We start from the raw sequence: 27707 nt of genomic DNA on the forward strand, positions 1-27707 counted from the left end.
ACTCAAGAGCTTCCAGCATTCCAGCTCTTCAGGAGAGTCATACCCTGGTATGATTCATAAAAGCATGTTTTGGTGTGCTGCCGTAACGTCAGCGAGCCGCGAGCGACGGAGCTGCCTCTGCGCCCAGAGCAGGCAGCCACGCGCGGGCTTGCCCACGCGCCGTGCGGCTGGACCACGACCCGGCTGCGCGTCAGAAGCTTGGCGGAAGTGACAGGTGACATCCTGCAGGATGTGAAAGGACACGGTACCAAGCGCCACCACAGCTATTAGGCACTAATACTACCTGTAGCGCTAGTAGTACTACCTGTAATACCAGTCATATGTCCTACTCGGCAGTGCTGAGTGTGGCCCCGCTCTGAGCCACCTTGATGGCATGGTTCCTCCCTCTTGCGCTCCTCTGTGGGAACACGCAAACTGTCCCTCCAACCCTTCCTACTTCCTTACCAGCAGCATTCCTCCCTTTCTTTAATACACAGAGGAATCAGAGGAGCCCAAAATAGTCCTGGGTCCGGATGACTGATGGACTCGAGTCCCCACACAAGGAAGCGGAGAGGGCCAGAAGGCGAGCAGTTGCCCCTGACCCCCATGACTTCCCGTGATGAGGTCTCCAAGGAATAGAGTGTGTGTCCCAGCAAGATGAGAGTAGCTGATGAGTGGAGGGTTTGGTGAGGAAAGAGAGCTTTCCATCTACGCCCCCTAGCCACAAAGGCTTACTAGCATTTACCGCTGTTAGTATCTATAATTGAAGATGCATGAACATATAGCTGCAACAGCAGCAGCGACCGTGTGGTGCTACTGAGTTCAACTGAAAAGCAGGATGAGCGCAAGCACAGTGACAATGCAACAATGTCCCAGCTCTTCAGAGCATGAGCAGACCTCGTGCATGACTGCACAAAATAAACGTGCCCCAAGTCTGCTCCTGGTTCAGTTCTGCAGAGGATTTTACACACCTGTCTAGGTGAACTGGAGCAAAACCTGAGCCAAAAAAACCACAGAACTGAACATTCCCAAACTCTGAAAGGTCCAGATGAATTTGCCCAGCCCAGAAATCCCAAATCCAATCTTTTGTGAATTTTGGGTCTGGAGATCAAGTCAGAGCTGTCCTGGCTTGGTCCCATCTTTAACACACACAGAGAAAAGAATATGTCAGCCCTTAAAGCAATTCTTTTTTGTCTTACATGACTGCCTTTCTGATTTCAGGACTTCAGTGATGACTAAAGACATGGTTGTTACTGACCTGACCTCTCCCAGCGGAGGCATCTTCTTCCCTACGTGTTTCTTTGGGAGGCAATTATTTTCTTCCTGCTTCTGAGGTTTGCAATTTTGGAGCTAGTGCTTTCTTTCAAGCTCCCACAACCCTCTCAGGAACCTCTCCAGGTAAAAGCAAATGTTATCTCAAAGGGGTACTAAGGCTTTTATTACATCCTGACTTCGCTTCTGTAATTCTTTATTTGCTGATCTGCCTGCCACTTCCCCGAGGCATTTGCAGCTCACGTTGAACTTCACTGTTGAAACCTGGATTTCTGAGCATTTTGATTCTTTGCTGAGAGAACTTCTCTGATTTCATCTTGGTAAAGTGGTAGCTTCAGGCTGAAATTAATTTTCTATTTATCAGTTTTCAATAGCTCCATTCCACTTCTCGTCATTTTCTTTTCCTGTTACTTGATTTGCTGTGTTTCCTCTAGTAATGATGACAACCTTCTCCTCCTGAGTTGCTTTTCAACTCCTTTCAGTATCAGTTTTACTGGTGAACATTCAGAAAACTGCCAAAGCCCTATACTGTGTGGAGGCCTCACAGTGACTGAGCGCCCTCACTTACTAGTACAGGTTACCCAACGTAGAACTTGGTAAAGAGGGGGATTGAGGAGGACTGTTTCCAGCCTCTCCTTCAATTCTTCTGACAGGTTCTTCTTGCCTTTTCCCTCCTTTCTCTCTTTGTCTGTGATGAACACCTGTACAAAAGCCAAGTGCATGGCTTACTTGCCACACGGCTGGTATGATTGTCTGCTTCAGCTGTCTCCAAAGGCATAGGTGTATATATAACAGACTGTGAAAGACATGCTAAGTCCATCATATGGATTGTCTAGCAATAGCTGGAGAACCTAAGAAGCCTCATATGGGGAGACAATACTTGCATAAGGATAGCTGCTTTGGTGCACAATGAGATTTGTTACAAGCTACTGAGCAAAGTTTAGAAATCCCGTTAAAAGACTGGAGGTTTCTGCATAAGCTACGTGCACAAGGTCAAGCTTGCCCGCCATTCCACCGCCTTTGTGCAGGTCCTCTTAAACTGCAAAGGGAAAAGAGCACTTATTTTGGCTTCTCTAGGGGAATAGTCAGGTGGCATAAAACTGCTGGTGCTTGCCTCAGCCCCTCAGCCACACTGAGAAGGTGGGTGCATTTGGTGGTGACCCTTGGCCGGGAGATCCTCCCAGCTGGTGACCAAGGCTGTCCTAAAACTTTTTCTGCTCTGCTCCTAGGGGTGAATAGCGATGGGAAATCAGCTGTGCGCTACTTTTGAGCATGCTGAGTTCACTTCAGCAGTGCTTACAGATGATTTAGCTTCTGGAAGGCATTCAAACAGTCCAGATATGTCTGCTCTCGCACGTCTCCACCTAAGAAGCAAAGTAACTCTGCTGGTGTGGAGCCAGACCCACACTACCCCTGTTGAACAACTTGGGGCATGGGAGCTCGCCCACTGCGACCCAGTGGGGTGTGCCCAGCCTGTGGCACCAGCTCTGGGTATGCGTTCCAGAGTGCTGAGTATGATATAAAACTTAGACGGAGACAGGGAAAGGGAGCAGGAAATCCCAGGATGCCATTCCTTAAGCGGGCATATCCACACCACTCTTCAAGGAGGCCTGAAAGGGTTTCCAGCCGCTGCCCAGAAATGGGGCCCAGGGTAGTCAGACCTGCCATCTGCTCCAACTTGCTAGAATGCTAAATATGAACATTTGGAAACCACAACAGTTTGCTTCTAGCTCTACATGCATCTGCTTCCCAAGCACAGATCGAAACCACCCAGGCCATTGATTGTGCCTCCCCAGCGCAAACCCATCCTGCACTTTCTTCACGCTTGGTTGTGCCTTCATGCATGCGGACGCCCACACCCTCCCTCAGGACTGCACAGGCATCTACCTCCGCCTGGTTTGTTTTGCCTCCACCCCCTGATAAATCTTGCCCGCCTCTCCCTTTCCTCGCAGAATCCCAGACATCTGATTTCGTTCCTCCCGTCTGGTCCTTGTTGCCAGCACTGCCGAGTTCTCTGCCTTTTCCCATACCTGCACCACAAATACAGGGGCAGCCTGACCACGGAGACTGCACTGAGCCCATCTCCAGATCACAGACCATGAGGCACAAGCATGGGAATCTCTTCTGCTGCTCCCTAAGAAAAGTGAGGACCACGGCACGCCACAAGCATCTACTGTGGCGTGCCCTGACAGCCAAGTGGAGAAACTATGCGAGATGATCGTTCTGTGCTGCGGGGTTGGCAGGATTCCTTAGCTGTATTTCCAGATTTTGTAACATTTGGATGGCTTAGTGAAGACAGTGAAAGTCTGATTTCAAAAGCTGGCTGGATTCCACAGGGAAACACTTTTAAAATTAGATCTTTTTAACCGCGCTTTCACATTTCAATAGCTGCTGTATCAGTAGCAGCTGCATTTAGCACCTAACTCCTGACTTCGTTTGAATAAACAGAATACTTACTGATCAGTCCACTTTCCATCTTTATGTGGAAGCAAAATACAAAAATGAATGGTAAAAGGTATACACAAAAGCGTCTGGGGCTTTGCCTTGATGCCAGCAATGAAAGACTCCTTTTTTATTAATATTTTCAATTCTTAGCACTTTGGCATAACATTTTAAAAAAATGTAGGTCAGATCTGGGTCTCATTTAAAGTCAGGAGCAGCTTTTCTACTAGTTTTGATGAAATTAAAGTTTGATGCATTATCACTGGTGTATCAGTATATTCCAACTTGTATCCAGCATTGGCATTGCCAATAATTTTATGGTGAATGTTATGATCTATAAAAGGATATTTACATTCAACTTAGTACCAGAATATGACATTTGGAAATGTTTCTAGCTGATACATGTACAGATAAGATCTCAAAAGTGTGAACTCTCTGTATTTCAATGCAGAATATAAATAACAACCCAAAGGTAATATTTTCACATTTCACTCCTTAACCCAGTCTTGGCCCACTTTGGGGTCCCATGCATAGTTTTTTAAAGCCTGTATTTTGCAGAAGAGCTGATCTTTGTTGCGAACAATTGGAGTCATTATTCCAACACCAGGAAGTCATCGTTCATTAGCTCAGACTTCTTTAGCTGATTTTTGTTTCACAGATCCATAATATAAACAGCCTTGATGACATATTGGTACTATCCTGAATTTTAGGCAGGTCTGTCATTGTCACCCAAAAGCAGACAGTTCAAGAAGTCCAACAACCTTGCCCCCGGCTCTCTTCTCCTTTTGTCGCTAGAGGCCACTTGCACTGCAGACACCTGCGCTTGAGGTCATGCTTGTGTCCTCTGAGCCAGGCAAGACCCTGGAGGGGTCTGACCCAGGCACGTGTATCATAGTGCAGATTACTAATCCCAACTACTAACAAAGAAAGAAGAAAGCAAACAAGAAATGCAGCCTGGGAAGGAAGCCCCTTGTAATGCTGCAGTTTTTACACCTATTTATGGACCATCTGTTGATCAGGGTTGTGCCTACAAGAACAGACTAGCATTTAATTTGAATGGGCCTGGAAAAGCAGAGCGGAGGGATAGTAAAGCAGCGGTGAAGAACACAGGCATCATTTTTTGCAGTGTGATGCAACAGCGACTTGGTGTCTTACTGCACTTATTCATTCATTCATTCATTCACTGTAAGGGGAATTTTTCAGCCATCTTCTCCTTCCTGTCTGCAGTGTGAACCACAGCACCGTTCCACAGCCATCTAACGAAAGCTATGCAGATCTCACCATGGATACCCATTTAACTAGAGAAGTCACAGGACAGTTGCTATTTGTGTGCCTGAATGGAAGTCTATTGTGTTATTTTTTTTGCTCCAGTGAAGCAGAACAAACCCTTCTTTTTCTTTGTTTATATGAGGTGAAAAAACATACTGGTACTGACTTTCAAATAAAAACTCTTAGTGGTAGTCAGTTCCTGCTCACTTTGAGAATATCTGGGAATACACAGACATTCAGTCCATCTGTCCTGCTCCTACACTTAGGCAACATACCTGTGATGTTAAATACCCTTCGCATTTCCTTTGTCTCATTACACCTCATGCTTTAGTCCCTTGTGGTCACTGACTGTTTCTTTTCTACATTTGCCTCCATCTAGAACAAACAGCAACCTTTGGGCACTACCCAAATATCAATCTTTGATATATAATATAATGCATGAAAATGAATATGGGTATTTTTATAGCTGAAGTATTGAATCAAAACTCAGAAGACCTCAGCCTTGTCTCAGAGGGCCTGTGTCGTCTTTGGTGCATAACCTCTCTCTGTACTTTGGCCTTCTATCTGTACTTTTAATTTGTTTTGCCACAGTGTCCTTGTCAGAGACTAGATGCTCCTTGCATTTGTGTTGTATAGACATATAAACTAAAGATAGTTCTTGCTGCAATACATCAACATAATCAAAGAAACACTTTCTGAGAAAAAAAAAATTAAGGAGAAGGAAAGCAAAAAAAAATGTGGAGATGTATAACGCATGTCCAGTAACATCTGAGAAGATGTGTTCCCTGTACAGCCTTCTGTAAATGTCGGCACAGAACGCAAGGCCAGTGGTTCTCCACGTGAGCTAACGCTGCCCTGCCTCTCAGCACGAATGGTTAGCCAGCCTGGTATTACACTAGCATCACCAGGCTGCTTCTGGGACAAAGCCAGCTCAGGTGTCTCTACACAGTGTGCGCTGGCTTTATTCATCTGTTCGGAGGGGGCACGCTTACTCAGAGCAGATCTGAAGCCTCCATTCTCACATGCAACTTCAGCTTATTTTGAGACTCTGATTTTTAAAAGGAGATTAAAGCACTTTCACAATGTTAGCATCAATCAATTTTTTTATAGATTATCTTAAAGGACACTAAGATAAGTCTTGTTTTGGGGCACATCTTAAAGTACACCAAGATTCACCTTGCAGATTAAGACACCTGGTAGGCATCCACATGTGAATTGGATGTCCAAGCTTTTGTTACTGTCAGTGGAGTCCAGAGATCTGTCCACCTCCCCCTCAAGCAGACCTCTCAGCCCACAAACCAGCTGGGTAAGCTTAGATGTCTAGTGCCAGCTTCACCTGTGGTATCCAAGAAATTTACACAGTATTGCCAAATATTAAACATGACCTTTCTCCTTCCAAAGTGGCAGTTAGAAGTTGGGGCCTATTACGGGGCATCTCAAATGGCACTAGATGAATATATGTGGGCAACTCAAGCAGTCAGCTGGATAGTTCTCCAGGTTTCAACTGCCTATGATGGGAGTTTGGATCTATCTCACGCATAGACATTTAATCCATGAGATAAATGCCACCCTGAATATCACATAAGAAGAGGACTGTCTGTCATTTTTTTTTCCTTCCCAAAGGGTGGGATGTTTGGCTCCAAGTTCCAAATCGGCTTCTCCCTAGAGGACACCATGGGCCTCACCCAGCTCTTCGTGACTTTCTGTACCTCCAAGCAGTATCCAGCCTGCCTTTAGCTGATGCGCTGACATGGTTTTGTATACTGTTAGAATTAATTTAGCTATAACGTAAGCCGCTGGAAAGGAACAGTGTTTATCCAGGACTCAGCACCTCTCAGGCTTTGTCATTATTTACATAGTGTTTCTATTGCTCAGTGGTGCCAATCAGGGTAAGTATTTATTGCTGCAGGGTGTTTACTGCTCCATATCTGAATATAGCTTCTGCCCTGAAGAGCTTACAATTTAATTATAAAACAAGATGCCAGGAGTTTAAAAGAAAAGAGAAAGTTGATGAGCAAAAGAGTTAACTGTACTGGTCACAAAGTCAGGAGAAGCAAAATATTTTTTATCTTACTCTGTTTATTTTTTAAAAGTAATGCTTTCCAGTTTAAAAAAAAACAAAACACAAACCTGCATGCTTCATTTCTCTTTTTCCCCTGCCTGGTTTCAATGCAATTTATATTTCTCAGTAGAAAGATTGCACTTCAAATAATTTTAAGTTTCTATTTAATCCTATTTAAGACTCTTTTTCATGTTTATAATTTCCATCTACTTACATACCATTGGTTCAGGTCTGTCTCTCACAAGCTCGGGGCTGGATTACCAGCAGGGATATACAAGGTGTTTCTTTCCCTGGTGGTCTATGAATGTGAGGCAGGTCACATGAATCCATTTTGCCTCAGTTCCTCTTGGTATATTTGCCTGCCTGTGATCCAGCCTCCAGGCTGGACCGTGCATCAACATGTAGGTTTCCTACTGGCCCCTGAGCAAGACCTCCTCTGGATTTCCTGGGACCATCAGTCCTGCCGTGCCACCTTGGGACATCACCCACCATTATCCCACACACTCCTCCCCAGTGACTTCCAGCTCACCTCTATCTGCCAGCCAACTAACTGCATAAGATCCAAGGACACACTTCCTCAGACACAAAATCAGTTTTACCATTCATTTAAAAAGATAATTTGTGTTATCTCCACAGGATACCCCCCACTTATTACCCAAGTTGATGAAAATTAGAAACATACGACTACAAACATTATCCATATTAGAGCAGACATCAAAACATGCTACTACTGTGCAACATACAGGAGAAGAGGTGCTAGAAGTGCAAAAGGCATTAAGCTTTTTAAAAATCACTGTGTATTGAAAATCGGGGTTTTGATGTACACTACATGCATTTGCACAGTTCATGTCCTATTCAAATTTCACAGGTGTACTTGCAGAGCTCTCCTCTCTCCAGACACACAAGAGGCACAGAAGCCTGGTGGGAAACACTCTGCTTCTGTGCCAGAAAGCCGGTTACGAAGAAAACATCTCTTAGATGCATAGGTCATATAGCATTTGTCTCACCTGGCTCATCTTTTCACTACCAGGCATTGGCCTTTGCCAGGTATCCTGGCAGTAAGGCAGAATATTTTCCGATGCACATATTTGTCCAGTAAACACTGAACCACCTGCACATTTCACAGAAGCTACCAGATATGCTTCCACCCCCACAGACCTAGCTCAGAATTGACCTAGCTGTATTGAGGAGAGAAAAATACAGTATAAACATGTATTTTTCACTACTGGGTAGTTCTCATAGTGATTTTATCCATCTATAGTAATACCAAAAGGATGAATGATATTAAGTTTGTGTCCAAAGTCAGTGTTAGCTGACCATGCCAGTAACAGCAATCATGGCTGTGTGCCACGAGGAAAGAAAAGCTATGTTATTTCCCTGACACATTGAATTTTCCATGTTGCATTTAGCTCAGTAAACAGCCAGCTGGAGCTTGCTGTTCATGCTTCCTATAGTATATACCAGTTTTGCTTTTGCTTTTAAACCAGATTTCTATTTCCTCTCTTAGACTGGAGAGGAAGTTAAAATTGAGATTGCACAAAAACTCCGCATAAAATATACTGTCTTTATGTGTAGCACAGTGATTTCCACACTGACCTAAATATACTCAGTTCAGATGTCTAACACATGTGTCAGTAGGTTACAATGAGACATCTCTAGCAGTCACAATTCATGGGGGTTTCCTCCACTCCTTTTCCAGGCCATTCCACTCGCACACATGATCGACTCGGGGGTGGCCACAGCTCTCAGTCAGCGTGGTACACCCAGACAGATGTACTTTCATTCAGTGTATCTTTTCTGATTTATTGTAGTTCAATTTTGGTTTATCTTCATGCACTGGGCTGAAAACTGTAGAGACAGAGAAACTCATTCTCTTATATGCAGATCCGACATCCTTGTTTCACGGGCAGCAACGACCGCTAGGGCAGTCTGGGCATGAGTGTAGCTTCAGCTCCAGAGTTTCCACCAAGTGCTTGGCCCTGCTCAACCTCTGGATGATTTAAAAAAACCCCTGCATTTCTCAGCCTGGATGAGTCCATTAACCAGGCAGGAGCTACAAATACTAATCAAACAGCAAACACTACTTTCCGGCTGCTTGGAGTCAGGTACTCTGATAAAGCATGACAGAGACTTAGCAGGGAGAAGTAAGGCATGGATTAAAGAAAGGACCCATCAATAGGGTTGGAAAAAAACCACACAAGATCCTAGGAAGGGGGAAACTTCTAGACTGGAAAAAGGATAGCAAGTTTTCAAGTAAACCAGCTGCCATTAAGTGTTATCATCATAATTTGGAAGAGGAGAGAGTTGGTGTTGATGCCGGCATCACAGCCGAGTCAAGGAAGCACTAGGAAGACAGGAGGAATAAGCTCTAACCCCCTGCCTCCTTAGAGATAGTTGCTTTAGCAGGAGCTGTCTTTGAGAGTCTTGAAGCAGCCAGCAACCTTAGCAGAAGGCTCTGTTGTAGATGAGGAAACAGGTTGGAAATTTTTATGAAAGCAACAGCAATTTATATAGGAAAACACTTCCTCTGATAAATATCCTGAGGATCAAGGCCCTCTGGTTAGGAACATGTTTGAGATGCCAAGACCATTACCTGAAGCTTAAACTGAGAAGAAAACATTGTCTATCTTTCTGAGCATTAGAAAATAACAGGTGTGGAAACCCTCCCTCCCACCGGAACCTTTCTGCTGGCTGAAAACCATAAATGAATCCCCATGTCAGGGAAAAGAGCTCTGCAACAGGGAAAAGGAGTCATAAGGCTGTGTTGAATAGATCATCTCAACAATTTCTAGGATTCAGCAGGATGAAGTGATTTTTTTACAGGCCTCCAGAGACTAACTGTCTCCTCCAACCGAGGGGGAAGAGGTGTAAAGAACAACCAGACATGACTTCACAGAATATCAACAGCTAATGGTCTTTTCTTGGGGAATCGTTTCTTTCTCTGAGGGCCTGCCTGTTTTTGCAGAGCCCAAGAGACACATCAAAGAACCCGATTAGAGTGTGTATATGTTATACTGTATCTGTAAATTATGGGCATAAAATATCTGAAGGTAGGGCAGCAGAGTCTTCTTTAACATTGATAAACCCTAAGTAACTGTGATGTATGGCAATTCAGAAGTATTTACAAGCAGAGCTAGCCAAGTGCAAGACATAAAGCCACTCTGCCCCTCTACCCCAGGTGACAAGGGTAGGGATCGATCCTCTTACAAAGGAGCTCAGAGACAACCAGCTCTGCTCTACCCCTTTTTTCCCCTCTTTCCTTAGAATTACAGGGAACTTGGAGTTGGTTTATCAGAGAGCAGGCAAAGGTTAGTGGGCATCTCTGGACCAAAAAAACCCAAAAACTCTCTTGAAATATATGTGCAAGTGCAGGTAGAATTCACAGTAAAATTTAATTAATTAATTAATTAAAAGTATTTAAGAATTATCTGTAGATTTTCAGGACTGGATGTTATCCATTCCCATTGACTACAGACCCTGCTTTCATGTGGTTCATATTTGTGATGCATAAGCTGCCACTATCTGTTTTTATTTATACAGCAGAGTACAGGTGATCTACAACAGAATTAGCTTTTAGACATTTCAGCATGTGAAGAATGATACTTTTTTTTTAACTTATCTAATAATCACCTTGAGCTCTGCAGCTTCAGGAGCAGTAAGCCTATAATTCAAAAGGATATGTGAAAAGAAACAAACCAAAAAGGCCTCCAGTCCTGACTGATGAATACACCCACTGGGGTTTTCCTGCCACTTTTGCTGCTATCTTCCCTAATCACCTCTTCTAGCAAAAGTACTTTTTGTACGACTAAGAAAGACGTAACCTCACAATCCAGCCATAAGGTGTAAAACTCTCAAAAGAATCCCTTTTGTTGGATAGGTTTAGTTACAAGCAGTAGCCTGGATCAGTTCTTGAAGCTGTGAAAAAGCCATCAAGGCCAGGAACAATCACCTTAGGGGACGCTGAAATGAAGTGTCAGGCACTGTACATCCAGTACTTTGAAAAAGGATACATGGTCTCCTTGTTCGGACTGAGCAATTTTGGTGCATCTGAAGTAGAGCGTAGCACAGTTGCCTGGAGCCAGTTTTGCAATTCCACTGTTCTTGGCATGATCTGGGCAGACCCTTCCCAACTAAACCAGCTGCTGGTGGTCTCAAAGGACTATAATAGCAGCTGGGAATCACTAGCACTGAAAGGGTGTTTTGGATACACTCCTTTCTATCCTGAGTCACAATGACCCTAAAAGCAGTAGTGTCAAAGAGATTACTGCAACCCACTATGCCCTTAGGAACTCCTGATGAACAGAACTATCCAGCATGCTGACATTAAAGCATCTCTCAGACCCTACAAGTAGCCCACAGTATTTCAAAGTATTTTTAAACTAATAATAGTCACTGTTTCATGGCATTTGAAACAGTAAACTGCGTCTGAATTTCTTGTATATTTACCACAGTCTCCATCAAGTGCTCTTTATCATAAACCCCGAAACTTTTAGCCACCCGACTATAGAAAACCTGTCTTGTATCCAATACACATATGAAACAGCTGTCTGCAGCAGTTTTCTTCTGTGGTGTTAGGGTAAATTTACACCCTCAGCATCCTGCTATTGTTGGTATTTGATGGGGAAGGAGTGGAAGGAGAACCCTGAAGCTGCACAGTTGAAGCAACATCACTCGGACCATGCAGGTTACACAAGAAATCCTGACTCTGAAGAGCGAAGGACAATGTACCTCTTCACTACTTCTGTCAGTACAGCCTTGCCTGTATGCTAATGAACAAGACAACACTGTCACCCTGCTGTAAGTATGACCTCTTAGAACTACTGAAGTCCAACCCTTACAGCTCTGTTACAAAAATCACACTATCTGCTCCACACACCGAGCAGAGACTCAAATGTAGAGATCTTGTATAATCTTTTGGCAGGTCACTTAACCTCTCTTACCTTCTCCTCCCTTTGGAAGCAGTATTTAGTTTCTCTTAATCTTTGTCTGCTTTCACGGTTGAGATGGTAGTCTACTTGGAATAGGGACTGTCTTTTACACAGACAGTCAACTATTTACCTGTGACTTATGAAAGACTCTGATGGAGAAATAATTTATACTTAAAATGCCACTCATCAAATCAATGCAATGCAGAATGATTACTTGATTCTATTTAAGTTGCAGTTTTATGACAGGAATACCCCATTGCATGTAATCATTTAGTATCTTACATTTGAAAATATCTCTCTCTTCCTGCAAAGCTGGGTAACAGCATCAGGAATTGTAAAATATTACTTGGCTCGTAAGATCTCACAAGCTGCAAAGGATTGAGTGGTTTGTGGGTTTTGGCAAGTGTTCCAGGTCAGCAGTTCTTAAATACTGGTGATTCATGAAGCCTTAACCCACAGATCTGCAGGATAAAATATTTTGAGAATGTAACTACTAGAGTGTGTTTTAAAGGAGCAAAAGGGGGAGGGGGGGGAAGTAGCCCAAACGAGGAACTTCCTTACAAAGCAGAAATCTAGTCCTGTTTCAGTGAAAGTTTTTATCACATCACCCGAGTGCTTCACAAACTTTAATGAATTAATATCCTCTACACTCTTGTGAGGAAGGAAATATTATCCTTTCTATATACTTAAGAGGATATCGTAAAGACTGTAAAGCCCAAGCATTCCAGTACATTTAGTGATTTTTAAGGGTCTGAGTTTCTGACTGCTCAATTCTAGTTTAGCTTCCAGAAATACTGTATTTTTTTCAGTTCCTCTTCATAAGGACTTCTCTTCTTAAGTATACTGAATACCGCATTCTTTTTTGCTGAACTAGGAATCCTGATTTAAAAAACTTATAAAATATAATTTTAACAATATATCACTAATATATTGAGAACTAACTTACATAGTCCATTCCTCATCTCTTTGACCACAGATCTAGAAAGAACCAACTAGTTAGTCTAATCTTTCTTGATTTTTGTGGACTAACAATCCTATTGTTCACATTGTTCCTTCAGAGATGCATTCTCTCTCCAGACTGCTGAGTTTGAGCTGCAGAAGAAACAGGAGTAGTTTCTATTACCACACGGCATCCATTGTCGATTTGTAATATTTTATTCATATCCGTGCACACATTCCTCAGCTACCAGCGTACCAAGGAAAAACATCAAATCTCTTTAATCTCAGCAGTGTGCCATTAAAAAATGGAAGCATTTAGTGATTAAGTTCTACATCCCCCACACTGAGAAGGGAATTAGAAGTGGCCCAGGCAAGTAGAAAACTCGTATTACTTTATGGAAAAAGTGCACTAGTTTGACTGTTACTCAACCACAATAAAACTTAAAAATAAGGAAATAAAAATCAAACCAAACACATCTATGTTGACACTTTTGTAACATTGGGCTTTTAAAAAATTTCATCTTAAGAGTATTTTTCTCCTTTAATAACACAGTTAAGCTGCTTTGGGAAAAAACCCAAAGCAAACAGAACAAACTATCCATTAAAGAAAACTTCTACCTACAATGAGGCCGTCTCCATGTGCTGGCCTTTGAAGGGCATCAGTCATTTTCTCTCTCCCTCACACTCCTTCAGTTACAGAAAGTGAGATGAGCTCTGCAATCATAAACTCTGAGTTAGCAGAATGAATGATACGGTGCAGTCTTCTTATTGGTCTGATGTGTTTGTTTTTCTGCTGAAGTATTGCGTGGGGGTACGGCTTGGGGGAGACATGAAGACTGTATGTCTAAAGGGGTAAGTATCAGGGATTTTGAGGCCCCTGTAGAACAAGGATATAATGGGGCTCATGATATCTGAGAGCTTAAAATTAGACCTTTCATTATTTCCTTTTCTTGACAAGAACTGCAGTCTGCTGAAAAATAGCTTGGCATTAAAAAAAAATTATATTGAGCTCCCTGATAAAAAAAGAATTAGGAATAGGAATTGTTTCACTGTTTTAGACTTTTAAGTAATCAATTCTTTATACAGCAGCTGCATGGTGACCACCTAATGGATCAGTCAGACTTCCTGCACTGCTTGAAGTATCTTCTGTTCTCCTAAATACCTACACTCAAAGCTAAGTTAAGTTTTATTCCTTTTCCTGATCAGGCTCTAGCCTAGCCATCTTCCTTCGCACAGGGTTTCTTCCTCATGACAATTCTGTAGAACTGAAAGAACTTACTAAGGAAAACATCACCCGTGCTCGCAGAAGCACTTGTTTGCCCAAGAATGAACACTGAGACACGCTCCCCTCGGATGAACAGTAAAGCTTCATGTCTGATAAGACCTGACCTAATTTCAGACACTATGATGTGCTTTATTGCCTCTACTAGCTAGGGATTTGGAACAATACACCAACCTCAAAAACAGTTCCAAAGGGTACTTGAGCGTCCTTAGAATAGGTCTCCTAAGTTAATTGCAGCATTGTCTCTATGGGAATTTCTAGCAGATACCCTGAAGGCAGGAATATGACTCTGATCAGTAAGGATTAAAAACAGGATCCAGAAGGCCCTCTCTGGATTCATTTCTGAGATGCAAAGATAGGCAGCAATACGTGGTACAGATAATTATTGCCAGCTGGTTGTGAGGTGATGTAGTTTTGCCACATTTGAGGTAAAAGGCAAGCTGAGGACTGGGAGCAGTCGTGGAAGATTATTCTTTCTAGTGGTTTTCTTTTTCCGAGTCCTGAGAAGAAACCACATGTTTTCCATTTGCCTAATTAACTGTAGTTAAAAACAAATTATGATCTGTATGAAACAACTAGAGCCGTTTGACAAGACTTGTCTGTTCTTTGGTCAAACAGAAGAGCTCTTGAATCTCTAGGCATTCACCAGTTTTCTATGACTGAGGATATACTTTATTCCCCAGCTTGGTAAACTGAGGCCGAGAAATCAGAAAAGTCCTACCGAGACAACGGTCTCCTGGCTTTCATAACCCACGCGGAACAGGAGGCTCTTCCACGAAATATTCTTCTCTCCTAAAATCCTCCTATTTATGTTTACCGCTTCCTTTTCAAGCCACAACTACTGAGCCTGACTCCACAGAAGCTGCTGTAGTAAGACCGAGAATATTCCGCGGCAGGCTCGGTCTGCGGCTCTGGGCGGGCACCCGGGCCCTCCCGCTGCTGCCCTGACAGCGTTTCCGAAGGCGACGACGTGCCCCGTCCCACCGCGAAGCCCCGCAAAGCGTTCCTAGACTTACAGCCCTCGGTGAGGGCGGGCAACTGACCGGTGAGAGGCCCTGCCTGACCGGGCCGCTGCCCGAAGGACGGACGGGCTGTTGGGACCAGTTCCCTCCCTTCCCGCCTTGAAAGGGAAACGCCGCCCGGGCGCGGGACGCCCTGCGGGGCTCTCGGGGGCTCCTGGGGGAGGCCGGACAGTATGATGTCGTCGTCGTCCCCCGTCCCCCCGTCCCCTCCACCCGAGGCACAAGGCGCCCACCGTGCCGGGAGGAGGGGCAGGGGGAAGCGGCGGCACCGCCGCGATCGGGGCCGATGCCGGGCGAGCGGCCGCCGGGGAAGGCCCCGGCCGAGGCGCCCGCCCCGCCGGCGGGGCTACGGCGACTGCGAGGAGACAAAACACCTCGGGTGGGCGGGCGGCGCCGGCCCGCCCCCGCGCGCTCATTCAGAGCGGGTGACGTCAGGCGCGTCACGTGCCGCCGCGCGCGTCACGCCGCGCGCGGGGTCCCCTCCGCCAATCCCTGGGCACTGGTGCCGGCCGGGCGCGCCGCTCCGCGCGGCGGCGGCGGCCAATCCCTTCCGCCGGCGGAGGAGGGACTTCCGCCGGGAGCCGGAAGCGGGTCTCTCATGCGAGCGGGTGGTTGAGTCTCGGCTCGGAGACGTTTCGGGCCCCGGAGCCGCCGCCGCCGCCGCCTCTCCTCCTCCTTCCTCCTTCCTCCTCCTCCTTCCTCCTCCTCCTCCTCCCTCCGCACCCCCCTCCCCCCTCCCCGCTGTGCTGCCGCCGCCCGCTCCTCCTCCCGGCCCCCGCCCCGCTCTCCGCTCTCCTCCTCCTGGCATCCGGCGGCGGCGAGGCCCCGGCGGCGGCGGCGGCGGCGCAGCGAGAGGCCCCGGCGCTAGCGGAAAGCCCGGCAGGAGCGAGAGGCCCCGGCGCCAGCGGAGACACCCCACCCCTCGCCCCCCGACCCCGCGCCCGCCCGCCTTCTCCCCGCCGAGGCCCGGCCCGAGGGCGGCGGCGGCTGCTGCTGGTGACAGGTGAGTGCGAGGGGCCTCCCGGGGCCCGCGCCCCGCCGGCGGCGGCGGCGCCCTCTCGGGCCGCTCCCCCCGCCCCGGGCTCCCGGTGCGAGGGGCAATGGCGCAGCTGGAGGGGGAGAGGCACCCCCCTCCCCCGTTCCGCCACCCCCCTCGCACCGGGGAGGCGGCCGGAGCCGCCATCTTCCCACCCGAGGCGGTTCCCGGGGGAGAGGCCGGAGGGAGGCGGAGGAGGGATCCCGGTCGGGGGCCTCGATGGTGGCGGGGGGTAGGGCGGGTCGCCGGGCTGGGCCGCCGGGGCCGCTCCCGCACTGCGGCCTCGCCGAGCAGCGCCGGCTGCCCCGGCACCGGCCCGGGCCCCGAACGGTGGCCGGGCAGCGACTGAGCGAGCTTTGCCTTCCCCCCCGCCCCCCCGCCCCTCAACCCCGCGCCGGTTCGGCGTTGCCGGAGATCTCCGCGAGCAGCGGAGGCGAGCGCCTGTGGAGGCAGCGGGGAGGGGGCGAGCGGCGTGGGGGCACGCCTGAGGCACCGGCTTCGCAGCGCTTCCCGGCTGCCCGCCCGTGACGGCTGGGGAGCCGTGACCCTCGCTGGGAGAGCAACGGCGGGAGTAAGCGGCGGTAGCAGCCCCTGGCCCATGGCTCCGGGCAGACGCACGGCAGCGCTGGCTTTTCGTGAGAGCCGCGTCCTGAATAGGTGAATTGGTCGTGCGGGAGCTGGCGGGCCGGCTGTGCTCGCAGGTTACGAAGCAAGACTTGGCAAAAGCGGCCGCCGCACAGACGGCGTTTTTGCCCCTAGGATCTTGTCGTCGTGCAGCCTTCGCTAGCTGCTTCAGCGAAGCTGTTTTCACTCTCGGTTTCAGTTTGTGCAGATGCTCAAAATTACTACGTAGCTTTGTCCACAGTCTAAACAGATGTGCGCTTGCCAAACAATGTTGTACCAGATTCCTGTGTGGCAGATAAGTATAATTATTTTTATTCTGCAGGTAAGGGAATTGAGGCAAAGTGGTTAAGACTTGCCTGTGGCCACAGAGAGGGAGAGATGGTTTCAAAACCACTGTTTAAACTTGAGTCACGGTTGGGGTAAAACCATGGGAATTCTGGCTTCCGATCCTGCGTCTTGTCTCTGGCCTAGTTTTGTTGGCCTCCCTCTGAATCCTTAGTAAAATTGGAGTAGGAACCTTTCTTAAGTGCTGCCTCAGGATCGCTATTGAAAGGCCTTCAGCTTTCATGTGGTTTAAGTTTCGCGTCAAACTTACCTGGTTTTTATGGATTGGATATATTTTCAAAGGTCAAAGCGTGTTGTGTTCTTTTTTTAAACTTGCTGGGATTTTACAACTTTAGGGTTTTGATTCTGATCTAGTAACTGTTTTTATCAGTTGAACTTTCACTTGTTTCCTGCTGACATGTAAGCATTTCTTCAAGTTAATTCTTGAGATATGAAGCTAATCAGCTTAATCACTCTAGCTATTAGAGGAACATTGATATTTTCTAACTTTTTTTCATTACTATTATTTTTTGCTGGAATTGAAAGAGAGGAGAAAACTAGGGTGAGGCCTGATAAGGTACGTGCAGAAAACAGGACGTATTTTATATATAATATCTATAGGAAATTTTATTCTAGGTGTGTTGCCATTTATATGTGTATATTGTTAATATGGAAACCAAAATTACTCTTATGTTTAATTGGTGTTAGATTTGGGGGGAGGGGGGGTGTGGGAATCCTTAGCGAAACTGAAATAAGAGCTTTGCATAGATGAACTAATAGAAAACATTTGACCTCTTGGATGTTCCTGAATAAGTGATTGTATATCTTCATGGTATATAATCAGGTCCTTAAGTGCACACAATGTTCTGGGTTAGGTTGAATTGTTTCCCTTGTAATTCTTTCTGGGTTTTCAAGTGTTTACACACAAACCCCTTAAGGGAATAAAGGTGTTGGCACAAGTGTGTTCTGCCTGGGTAGCTTTTTTATAGCTTGCTCTAATGCAAATAAATATATATATAAAGATATGGATAACTGATATGTACGTATATATATTGTTTAGATATGTGGCTGGACCTTAAATCAGCTTCAGCACAGAGCAAGATGGAAGACTTGGAACTGGAGGCAGTTGTGGGGGCTTTGGGATGTTGGGGTTTTTTATGTTTCTCTTTGAGACATGTGGTAACCATGTAGGCAATTTCTGGCTCTGATGTCTTACTTGGTTAGAGTGAAATTAACTACTTGGTTTATTTTACTGAAATGCAAAATAAATACAGTCGGGATTGTCTAATCTACATGTTCTGTGGAGATCTGTTGCTGCGTCTCTTATTAAGTCTCATATCTGGCAGTGGCTCTGGCTTTAAATCAGTTGTGAGCTTAATTGGCATGGTAATATAAACTCTTTGTTAAATATTTATTACATTACCTCACAAAATGCACATGCTAGACACGGAAGAGGCATGTTTCTGGCCATGGTGCGTGACAAACCTGAAGTGACAGCTGAAAGGTAGCAAGAAAGGAGTTATAAAGAACAAAGTAATTGGGTGTAGATGTGTTTCATCAATTTAATTTTTTTAATCTAGGTGGCTTTTCGGCCCTTCAGTGCTATTAATGTTTAATTCCATGATGCCTGTATATATTCATCAGACATTCACGTTCTCGTAAATTAACAGGTAAGGTACACAAATAAGCATGTAGAGCACTTGACTTTTCTTTTGCCTATGTTGGAAAGAGCAGGTTTTGTCAAGGGCAGCGGCCTTATCGATCCTCTTGACGAAGAGCATTCTTGTCTTGGAGATGCTCTGTGAAGGAAGGTGCAAAGGTGACTGTAGAGCTAGCTAACAAATGCAGTGTCAAGAAGGCTATCGCTGGCACAGAGAAAGAGGCAAAAGAGACCAGATAAAGAAAGCAAGGAAACACAGTTTCAAGTTTGGAGAATGTCAAGCTTTGGGAGTGTGGTTGTGTGTGTGTGTGCGTGCATGTACGTGCACATGTGAGGAACTGTTATATGATGTAAGAAGTAAAAAATTTGATTTACATAGTGTTTTGTTCCTTTAAGCATTTAGTAGCAAAATGACATTTTTAGACAACAAGTTCGTGTAACATAGAAATAACATAGAAATAACCGTAGAAGATAATCTTTGGCTGCATTTATTCCTGTATGTAATCAGTGATGTATTGCAAGTCTCTCGTATTTGCATCAGAATAGGCACACAGGTACTAGTAGGAAAGGAAGGATGTTACAAAACAGGACGTTGTAAGGAAGAAAATTAACCCCTCCCCATGCAGTTTTGTAAGAGGCAATAGTATGTTGAGAACTGTGTAGAAGATGAGAGTAAAAGCTACTCTCGTACTGAGGGCCCTGGAAAAGTATTTGAGCAATGTTGTTCCCAAAGCAAGGCATATGCGTGCTGAAACTAATACTATTATTTTAGTCCACATAAAACAAGATCTAGACAGGTGGATTTCACCACATAAGCCAGTCATTAAATTAGGGAGGGGAAAGTGATGTAAAAGTTAAACTTTGAAACAATGCTAGTTCTATGTGATACCCCCAAAAAGAGAAAACATGCATGCACACACACTCTTCCCCCCACACTGGTATTATGCTTTATCAAAAGTACCAGTTGAAAATGTTGTACATACAGTTGTAAGCTAATGCTTTGGGGAAGTTCTGTTTTCTTTCCCTGTGTATTAACCCCTCTGTGCTAAACTCAAGGCAAGCTAGTGTGTCATAACAGTCAAACACGAAAACAGAATACCTCTGAAGCACTTTCTCTGAATGGAAAACTCAGTGATATTTCACCTGGTCCATAGTAATAATTTGGTGCTGTAAATACTAGGTAATTGAAGAAGACCCATTGCTATTCAACAGTCGGTTTCTTTCTCTTTAAGGATGTGCCGGCTTCGACTGGCTCATGGTAAAAAATTTATCTAAAACCAGTAAAATTGAGGAACTTGTTAGAAACAGGAGACTAGAAGTTGATTTCTGTACCATCCATTCATTTAAATTAATCTAGCAGAGTATCATAAAGTAGTGCAAGGCAGAAACAAATTCTGTTAATCGGTTCATAGCTGATATTTCTCAAGTTTTGGTGCTGTGATGCAGCCAAGGACATTTTTTTCCATTGGTCTCACGTGTCTGTGTTGTGTGTGTGTGTTGCTGTTGGGTACCCTTTCTAAAGGGGGGCGTGTGTGTTCCCCTCTATTAGGAAGAAGGTGCTACAGAGTTAATACCTGCAGACAACAGAGGTACTTTGGAGTACTTAAATTAGGTGTGACTGTAATACAGCATAATTGCGTGATTAGGATGGCCATGACAGTGTTCGTTCTGTGATGTGTGCTGCTGCAGGTATTTTGTGTCTGGGTATGTGTTTCAGGAACAGCAATTAACTCCAAAATTGGAAGTCTGGCAGGGGTTACTAATATGTGCCTAGCTACTTGGCCTAGAACATTGCAGGGAATTGGGGAAATGCTGTTTTGACGCCCTGATGAATCACCAATTTCTTTGAGCCTTAATCTTTCTAACGCTCATTTACCGTGGAGGGCTGGGCTATGCATATTCTGGATCCTGTCAGTCCAGCTCCTTAATGGGTAGTTGAATGATGTAATACAAAAGGAATCATTCGTTCATAAGCTGAATGGATTGCCGCCTCTGCACTTCCAGCAGCTCTGTTGTTATTCGCATAAGGCTGTTGGCATGTAAGGAGCTGGTGTCCCCGAGAATATATCCTACAGTAAAGGTTTATTCTGGATTGCCTTTGTAACCATCTAGAGTTCATGGATATCTCGAGTTCAGTGTGCATGTATTTGAGGTAGTACTAGCTATACACAGCTTTTAGTTCTGGAATGTTGCACATATATGATAGAAATGTAGGTGCCTATAGATATCTATAGACGTCTATCTGGCATGGTAGCTTATGATGAATTAGACCCACAATTGCTTTATCTGTTAGTGACTCCTTCCTAAAATGCTTATATCGCTTTCACTGTTGAAAATGGCAAACACCGGTGATACATACAGACTTTGGAAATTACACCTTCAGATGCTTTCAGTAGTTCACATGGGACTTGTTCAGGAATATACTGAGTTTTGAGTGTAGTTGTAGAACATGCAGTTATTTTATCTAAAGCTTGAGCTGGGCTTTTTGCATGTCTAAATATTGTATCACTTAATTTTGCTTTTAGTTTTCCTGTGTTTTTTTGCACAAGTATCAGAATGGTGTTTTCCCTTTGCTTAGATTAATTGTCCCTCACCTTCATACTGGCCCTTCCCTTCTAGATTCTGGAAATAAGTAACAGTGATCAATATTAGTACTTCTTTGATGGTGTTCATAAGGTAGACTTCCATCTGTCTTGGTAATGGAGTTACAAGCTTACTTCACAAAATTGTAGATTTCTGTTATTCTGTTAAAGTGTTTCTCCGTGTTTCTCGGCAGACCTAATGTTCTGCAGTCTATTTTCAAGTATTTTATAATCACAGGATGCCAGTGATCTGACAGGGGATCTTGAGAAACAAAATATAAGTTAAATAGTAATTATGTTGAGAAAAGAATATTTAACTATTTGATAAGTCTCACTTGTCAAAAACTTAATGAATGCTTAAGAAGCTTTACAGTGATGTCTCTTGGCAGCTTTATGGTTTTGTTTTTGGTCAGTGTTGGTATCCATAAGCATATTTTTACAGGTTGTGATGCTGTTGTAGGTTGCCCCACAACAGAGTCTGACTCTGACTGTTCAAACAAGGAACTGATGAATCAACAGGCCAATGTCCAAAGTAGCTTGCTTTTTCATACCGTGGCGCTGAAGGTTTATGCTCAAATGTTTTGATGGATCTTACTTGTTTCTGATTCTTGCTCTAGGAATTAGAAAAATAGAGCAAAAGTGAAGAATGCATTGGGGCACGGTTACTTTAAGGGCTGAACTACCTATATGTGCAGAATTTGCAATCTTATCTTGGGAGTTTCATTCCCATTCAGTGTTGTTGCTGCCCAACAGACAGGGACAGAAAGTGGTCAACATGTTGCTGTTCAAAGCAGCAAGGCAAACAAATTGGGCAAAATATCGTTGCCTGCATTGGCCTGTCTCCAAGATCTTGGGTTTGTGTCCTTGTTCATGTTTAAAGCTTGTTGTCCAATTCTTCATAATAGATGTCTAAGAGATTTGTATGATAAGGGAGGGGGATCCTTATTTTATGAACATGTTGCAGCTTGGCTTATAATCTATTTTGTTATGATTATAATTTTCTGTTTCGTAATTAATATTGTGTACTTCAACTGCTTGGATTCAAGGAATCAGTGGAATTTTTAGAAGGATCTGTGTCCAGTTATTTTGACTTGCAAGGAAGAATTATTGTCCTTAAATCCAAGCTCCAATACTAGAACAGTCCATCCTTTTAACAGTGAGTCAAAACCTGAATTACCAGTAGTTTTGATTACAGTGATACTCTAAAAAGGTGGGGTGCTCTAACTGTGAACAAGTGTGCACCCAGTAGGTGATAGGCTTTCATACAGTGTTTTAAAGTAAGCAAGAGTTGCTTCTGATTTCAGCGAAGCTTGTAATGGAGGATGGTGGCTTTTTTCAGAAGAGGAAGTAATACTAAAATGACTGGATTATTTGGGTTAAATTCTATTTTTGGCAAAGAGGTTAATGAAATAATCATTGGCAAAAACACTAGCTTCCTTTTTCTTATTACGAAACCTTAAAGTTAAATGACGCTTCTTCTGTAATAGTTTAATTTCACTTTAGATTTGCCCCTGAACATGTTTCAAAACTTAAACTAACATATTTTAGGTAAAAGAATGCCTTTCACGTAATCCAAAAAAACCCCAAACCCCAAAGCCTGAGGGGGGGTCATCCTAGGCTGTTTGTTTTGCAGAAGGACTGTTTACTAAAATAGTCTTTGCATAGTCAAGGATTATTGTATTACATTCGTGTTGGAAGAAAACTTGTCATTGTACCTTTCCATTTATCACTTTAATTTTCAACATCTTATTTGGTTCTGTATATGCCTCTCACCTGGACTTTATGTAGGCGTAGACCCTTTCCTATCTCACTTTTCTCAGAGCTGTTCTGACCGAAGATGTATTCTAGGAGCACTGTAATAGCTGTCCCATCAGTCTGCATCAAATCTTCTCCAGAATCCTAGTTCTGTGTGCATTTGAATTTGAATTGGAGTTCCTTGGTGTAAGATCTCTGCTTCCCTTAATATAAACAGGTGTTTGTGTGATCTGAGAATGTGATGATAAAGAATTTAGAAAATCGGCTTTGAAACTATGTGTGTCTTAAAGAATAATTCAAAGCATTAAAAATATTAAGTGTCCTAGAAGTTCCTAATACCGTTTTTGACCTCCTCTTGCTTAAGCACACCACTGATTGCAGACTTGAAACAAGGAATCCAAATAATAGCAATATTCTAAGATAAGCCTATTAAGACCTGTTAAAGAATGTCAGACTTCTGACCTCACCCTTGGAACTGCCCTAAATGTTAACCTTATAGCTTCGATTGCAGACTTGAAACAAGGAATCCAAATAATAGCAATATTCTAAGATAAGCCTATTAAGACCTGTTAAAGAATGTCAGACTTCTGACCTCACCCTTGGAACTGCCCTAAATGTTAACCTTATAGCTTCAAGTGATGTTTTTAGTCTTGTCTTTCATCATAAAATACTGCATTCTCCTCTGCCACCTTCTGAATTTTTCTGAAGAAGGTGCTGCCCATAAAATCCTGCCCAGCAGAGCTGGGTTAGTTACTTGCTTTACCTTCGTGAACTGCACTGCCTAGAGTCATAGGCAGCATTGTGAATGTGCATTGGCCACCTTCTGGCTAGCAGTGTAGTGAAGTATGCGGAAAACTTAAATATCGTACTGGTAAATCGGAGGAGAAACATTCAGTAATTGAAACAAGGAAGTTCGTTGTTCCCAGCATTGCTAAACTGGCACTCTTCATGCACAACATTTAACTTGTTCCCTCTAAGCAAGTGCTAAAGCTGCTGGTACTTTGTCATGTGTTGTATCTTTTGAAGACTTAGTGTTTCTCTGAGGAATTAGGAAAGGCCAAATAGATCATCAATTGCTGCACCTTAGCTTTAAAAATTCGAAGCAGCTAGTAAAATACTGTAGAACTTTGTGAAATAAACAATTTATAAAATGATAGGTTCACTTACTGCAAGACTGGCATGCTGAGATGCTGGTGAGCCTGTTAACCAGCAAAGTTCAGTATCTTTTCTAGTTTTCACTTCAAGTCAGGAATCAGTTTCAGCCTTAGAATGAAAACTGCCTCTCATGGGTGAAGGTGCAGCAGTTCTGTAAACTTCACTGCTCTGTGTGAGCTCTTGGCATACTTAATTGTTGCTTCCTTCAGCAGTGGAATAGGTAGATTAATCTCTGACTTCACTTCAGTAGATACTTAAAAGAAAAGCGAACCCCCCAAAACCCCTTGGTTAAGTGAGAGCAAGCCAGCTATGTGGGGAGGGAAGGGAAACAAGGAAAATACATTATTATGCAAGATATTATCACTGCATAGTAATTCCTCATGTGTGCATGAGTTCAGAGAAGATATGATAGAATGAGACAGGCTTAGTATCCAGAGTGCCAAAGTAAACTCACCTGCTGGAAATAAGATGTATGTCAAAATGAAGAACTATATTTTATGGGGGAAAAAAATATCTGAGAAGTCTTTCATGTGGCTTTTTCTGATAGCTATGTTAATCTCTTCATGTGGTATCTTGGTTGGCTATGGGAAGGAGTAATATAGGCTGAAGATATGTCGAAGTTTTTGGAAAGTTTCCCTTTAAATAAATCAGAGTTTAAGAGTTTTAAGTTACTGTCTAGTGTTCTGAAAATGCCTTTTTAAAAGTAGTACAGAAATGAACAATATTTTGTGAAATCCATAGTCATTAGTACTAATAGGTATCAGCTTCTGCCCTATCCACTCCAGGGCAAGCTTTAATTTTCTTTCCAATTCAATCTACTGCTTCTAGTCAATTGTGTCTTGGTCCTCTGCTTTCTGTGTGTACAGATGTATTGTGCAATTGTTAACTCATGTGACCTCAGTGCAGACAAGCAACATGGATGATGACAGTTGATGAATTAGATGAAGTTTTTCATTTGATGGTGCTAATGCTAAACTTCAGAAACAGATTTTTGCGATGCTTTCCTAATGTTTACGTTAAGTGAAAAAATTAATTTCCACATCAGTGAACAGTACTTGACATTAAATATTGCTATTACATTAAAAGCCTGGAATAGTCTCCCAGCTAATTTGTAGGCATAAAGATATGTGAAGTTATTGAGAAGCTTTGACTTTCAGAAAAAAATGCAATTAGCCCGTCAAAGAGCACAACAAAGCGTTTACAGTTAATATTTGTGTAGTAGGTAAACAATTTTAGCAGTTAAAATTACGTATATTAGTAAAAATACCAACACTTTTATTTGTGTTACCTCAGCTGTGACTTGTTATTTGCAGATCAGAATCCCACTGCACTGGACACTGTGGAAGAACAGCCTGTTGCCTTGCAGCTTAGTCAAGCGTAACAGGTAAATGCAGGTGGATGGGAGTGTTACAAGAAATTAATGTGAGCAGTGGATTAGTATAGTATATGATGCCTGTGCTCTGATGAAAACCTCATCAGTTTTTAAACTACATTAATTTTAAAAAATCTTGTGGAAGGAGGGAGCTTCCATCACGTTCTGCAGTTTCTGTTAACCCATGCTAGGTGTAAACTTGGATTTTTTCTATACTTGGCCATTATTTAGGCTGGCTGGTTTTAGAAAATTATACGAAAAGTTAGTCTCTCCCTACGGTTAGGTTCCAATTACACAGCTTGGAAGCACAGGTAGATGTGAAATGCTGTGTAGAGTTTAGGGTCTGGAACTTGGTCCAAGCTTGTCCTTCTGCAGGTACTTTGAAGCATTGTTGCCCTGTGTTCAGGCTTAATTGGTTTTCCAATTTTTTTTTTCCCAATGCAAAAGAGCAGTGGTTTGCATTGACCTGTTCTTTCTCTCTTTAATTCAGTACAGACATTCTGCTGGGATTTCTCTTGTGAAAGTCCTGCAGGTATGTTACTGTCTTCTTTTCTTTCCTTTTTCTTTTTTCTTCTTTTTTTTTTTCTTTCTTTGTCTTGTAGTAGGAACTACCTGTGATATTTTGTAGGCAAGAATAATAGCAGCAGAGTGACGTGGACTTGACCTTTTAAGTTTCACTCAGAACTGCCGTACGTGGTTTGCAGTACTCTGCTGCTGCTGGTTTCCTGGAGAACAGGAAAGAAGGATTAGTAGCGTCAGTTCTTCAACTTGGGTCCTCTCTCCTCTACTACTCTTCTCGTGGTCCCAGAAGTAAAGTGTGTATGCAAGCAACTTCTGTGTAGTTCTCTGTTTAACTGTTTGTAGGAAAGGGGCATTGTTCAAATTATTCAAATTCTGTTCTTGCTGGTGATGTTTTCTGTCCTGGAAAAGTAAAAGAGAGACCAGGGCTGGGAGGTAGAGAGGAAGTCAAATGCTCATGCACCTAATAGTGGGTGAGTGATGGAGTATTTTAGTGGAAAATCATCATACTTTTAGGTACTTGCCTAATGTGCTTGAGTGGCAAATTCCTGATCTCTTTCCAGAGAAAGATAAAAGACCTTCTTCTGCCAGTGCTAAGTGTTTTCTGCTTTTTTTTAGGCCTTGGTCATGAATGTAGAATTTGTGATTCTACATTCAACTAAATAAAAAACAACTTTTCAAGAGAGGATGGGCTTGTGGAGAATTATGATCATAGATGCTTTATATTAAGGTAGCACCCCACCTTTCATTTCAGAGTTGTCATGTTTTGGCAGAGCTGCTAACAACTTTAACTCCGCCATTTGAGGGGTTCCTCAGATAATGCACAAATGGGAGAGTGAAGGGTTTATTTTAATTAACAGTTTGGTAGTTTTTGAAATCATCATCTGAAAAAGAATATCTTATCTGACATGATAGTTATAAAAGAAATTAAATATGCATCTTTATGGATAACCTGCAGGGTGTGTGCTGTTAGTCCACTTACAGTGAGGAAAACAAGCTTGTGGCTTTGTGATGGATGTGCTACATGAAGCAACCCCTGTTAATTAATGAGTTGGGTTTCTTAATGTTATGTGCCTCAGCCTGCAGTCATGAGAGTGCTGCTTCAGACTTGAAAACGGAGAACAAGCTATAAGCAAACTGAATACTGCTCACGACACAATCGCACTTGTCTTCAAGGCACATGATACTCTTATCAGTCAGAAAAATTTCTTCACAGTGGGTTATTCCCGTCTTGGTAGGCGCTCCTACTATTCTAAATGGTAAGATTTTTTTTTTTTAGATTCTATACTATTAAACATCTAGTGCATTACATTACTAAGGAGGATATGATCCACAGCCTTATTAGTCTGTTTCTTCAGTGATGTTTGAGTGCACATCAGATGGCACATGTGTGTAAAACTAGCACAGTGTGCAAGAGGACTGGAAATTCTGTGTGAGACCTTTCAATATAGTGAAAAGATTTCCTTTTATTTTAAGCATATATAT

At 43.5% G+C, this 27707-nt stretch overlaps 1 protein-coding gene and 1 long non-coding RNA gene across 2 annotated transcripts in view; both read left to right on the forward strand.

Moving 5' to 3' along the window:
- The window catches only part of LOC126037894 (uncharacterized), a 158716-nt gene that overhangs the window by 66326 nt on the left and 64683 nt on the right, over positions 1 to 27707 (forward strand). The gene's annotated exons all lie outside the window — the stretch shown is intronic.
- The window catches only part of LARP4B (La ribonucleoprotein 4B), a 60344-nt gene continuing 48414 nt past the window's right edge, over positions 15778 to 27707 (forward strand). The window contains exon 1 of the mRNA XM_049798799.1: positions 15778 to 16198. The gene's annotated coding sequence lies outside the window, so the exon portion shown is untranslated. The remainder of the gene's footprint in view (positions 16199 to 27707) is intronic.

This window comes from Accipiter gentilis, chromosome 4 (genome assembly GCF_929443795.1).
Source record: "Accipiter gentilis chromosome 4, bAccGen1.1, whole genome shotgun sequence".
NCBI classification, from domain to species: Eukaryota; Metazoa; Chordata; class Aves; order Accipitriformes; family Accipitridae; genus Astur; species Astur gentilis.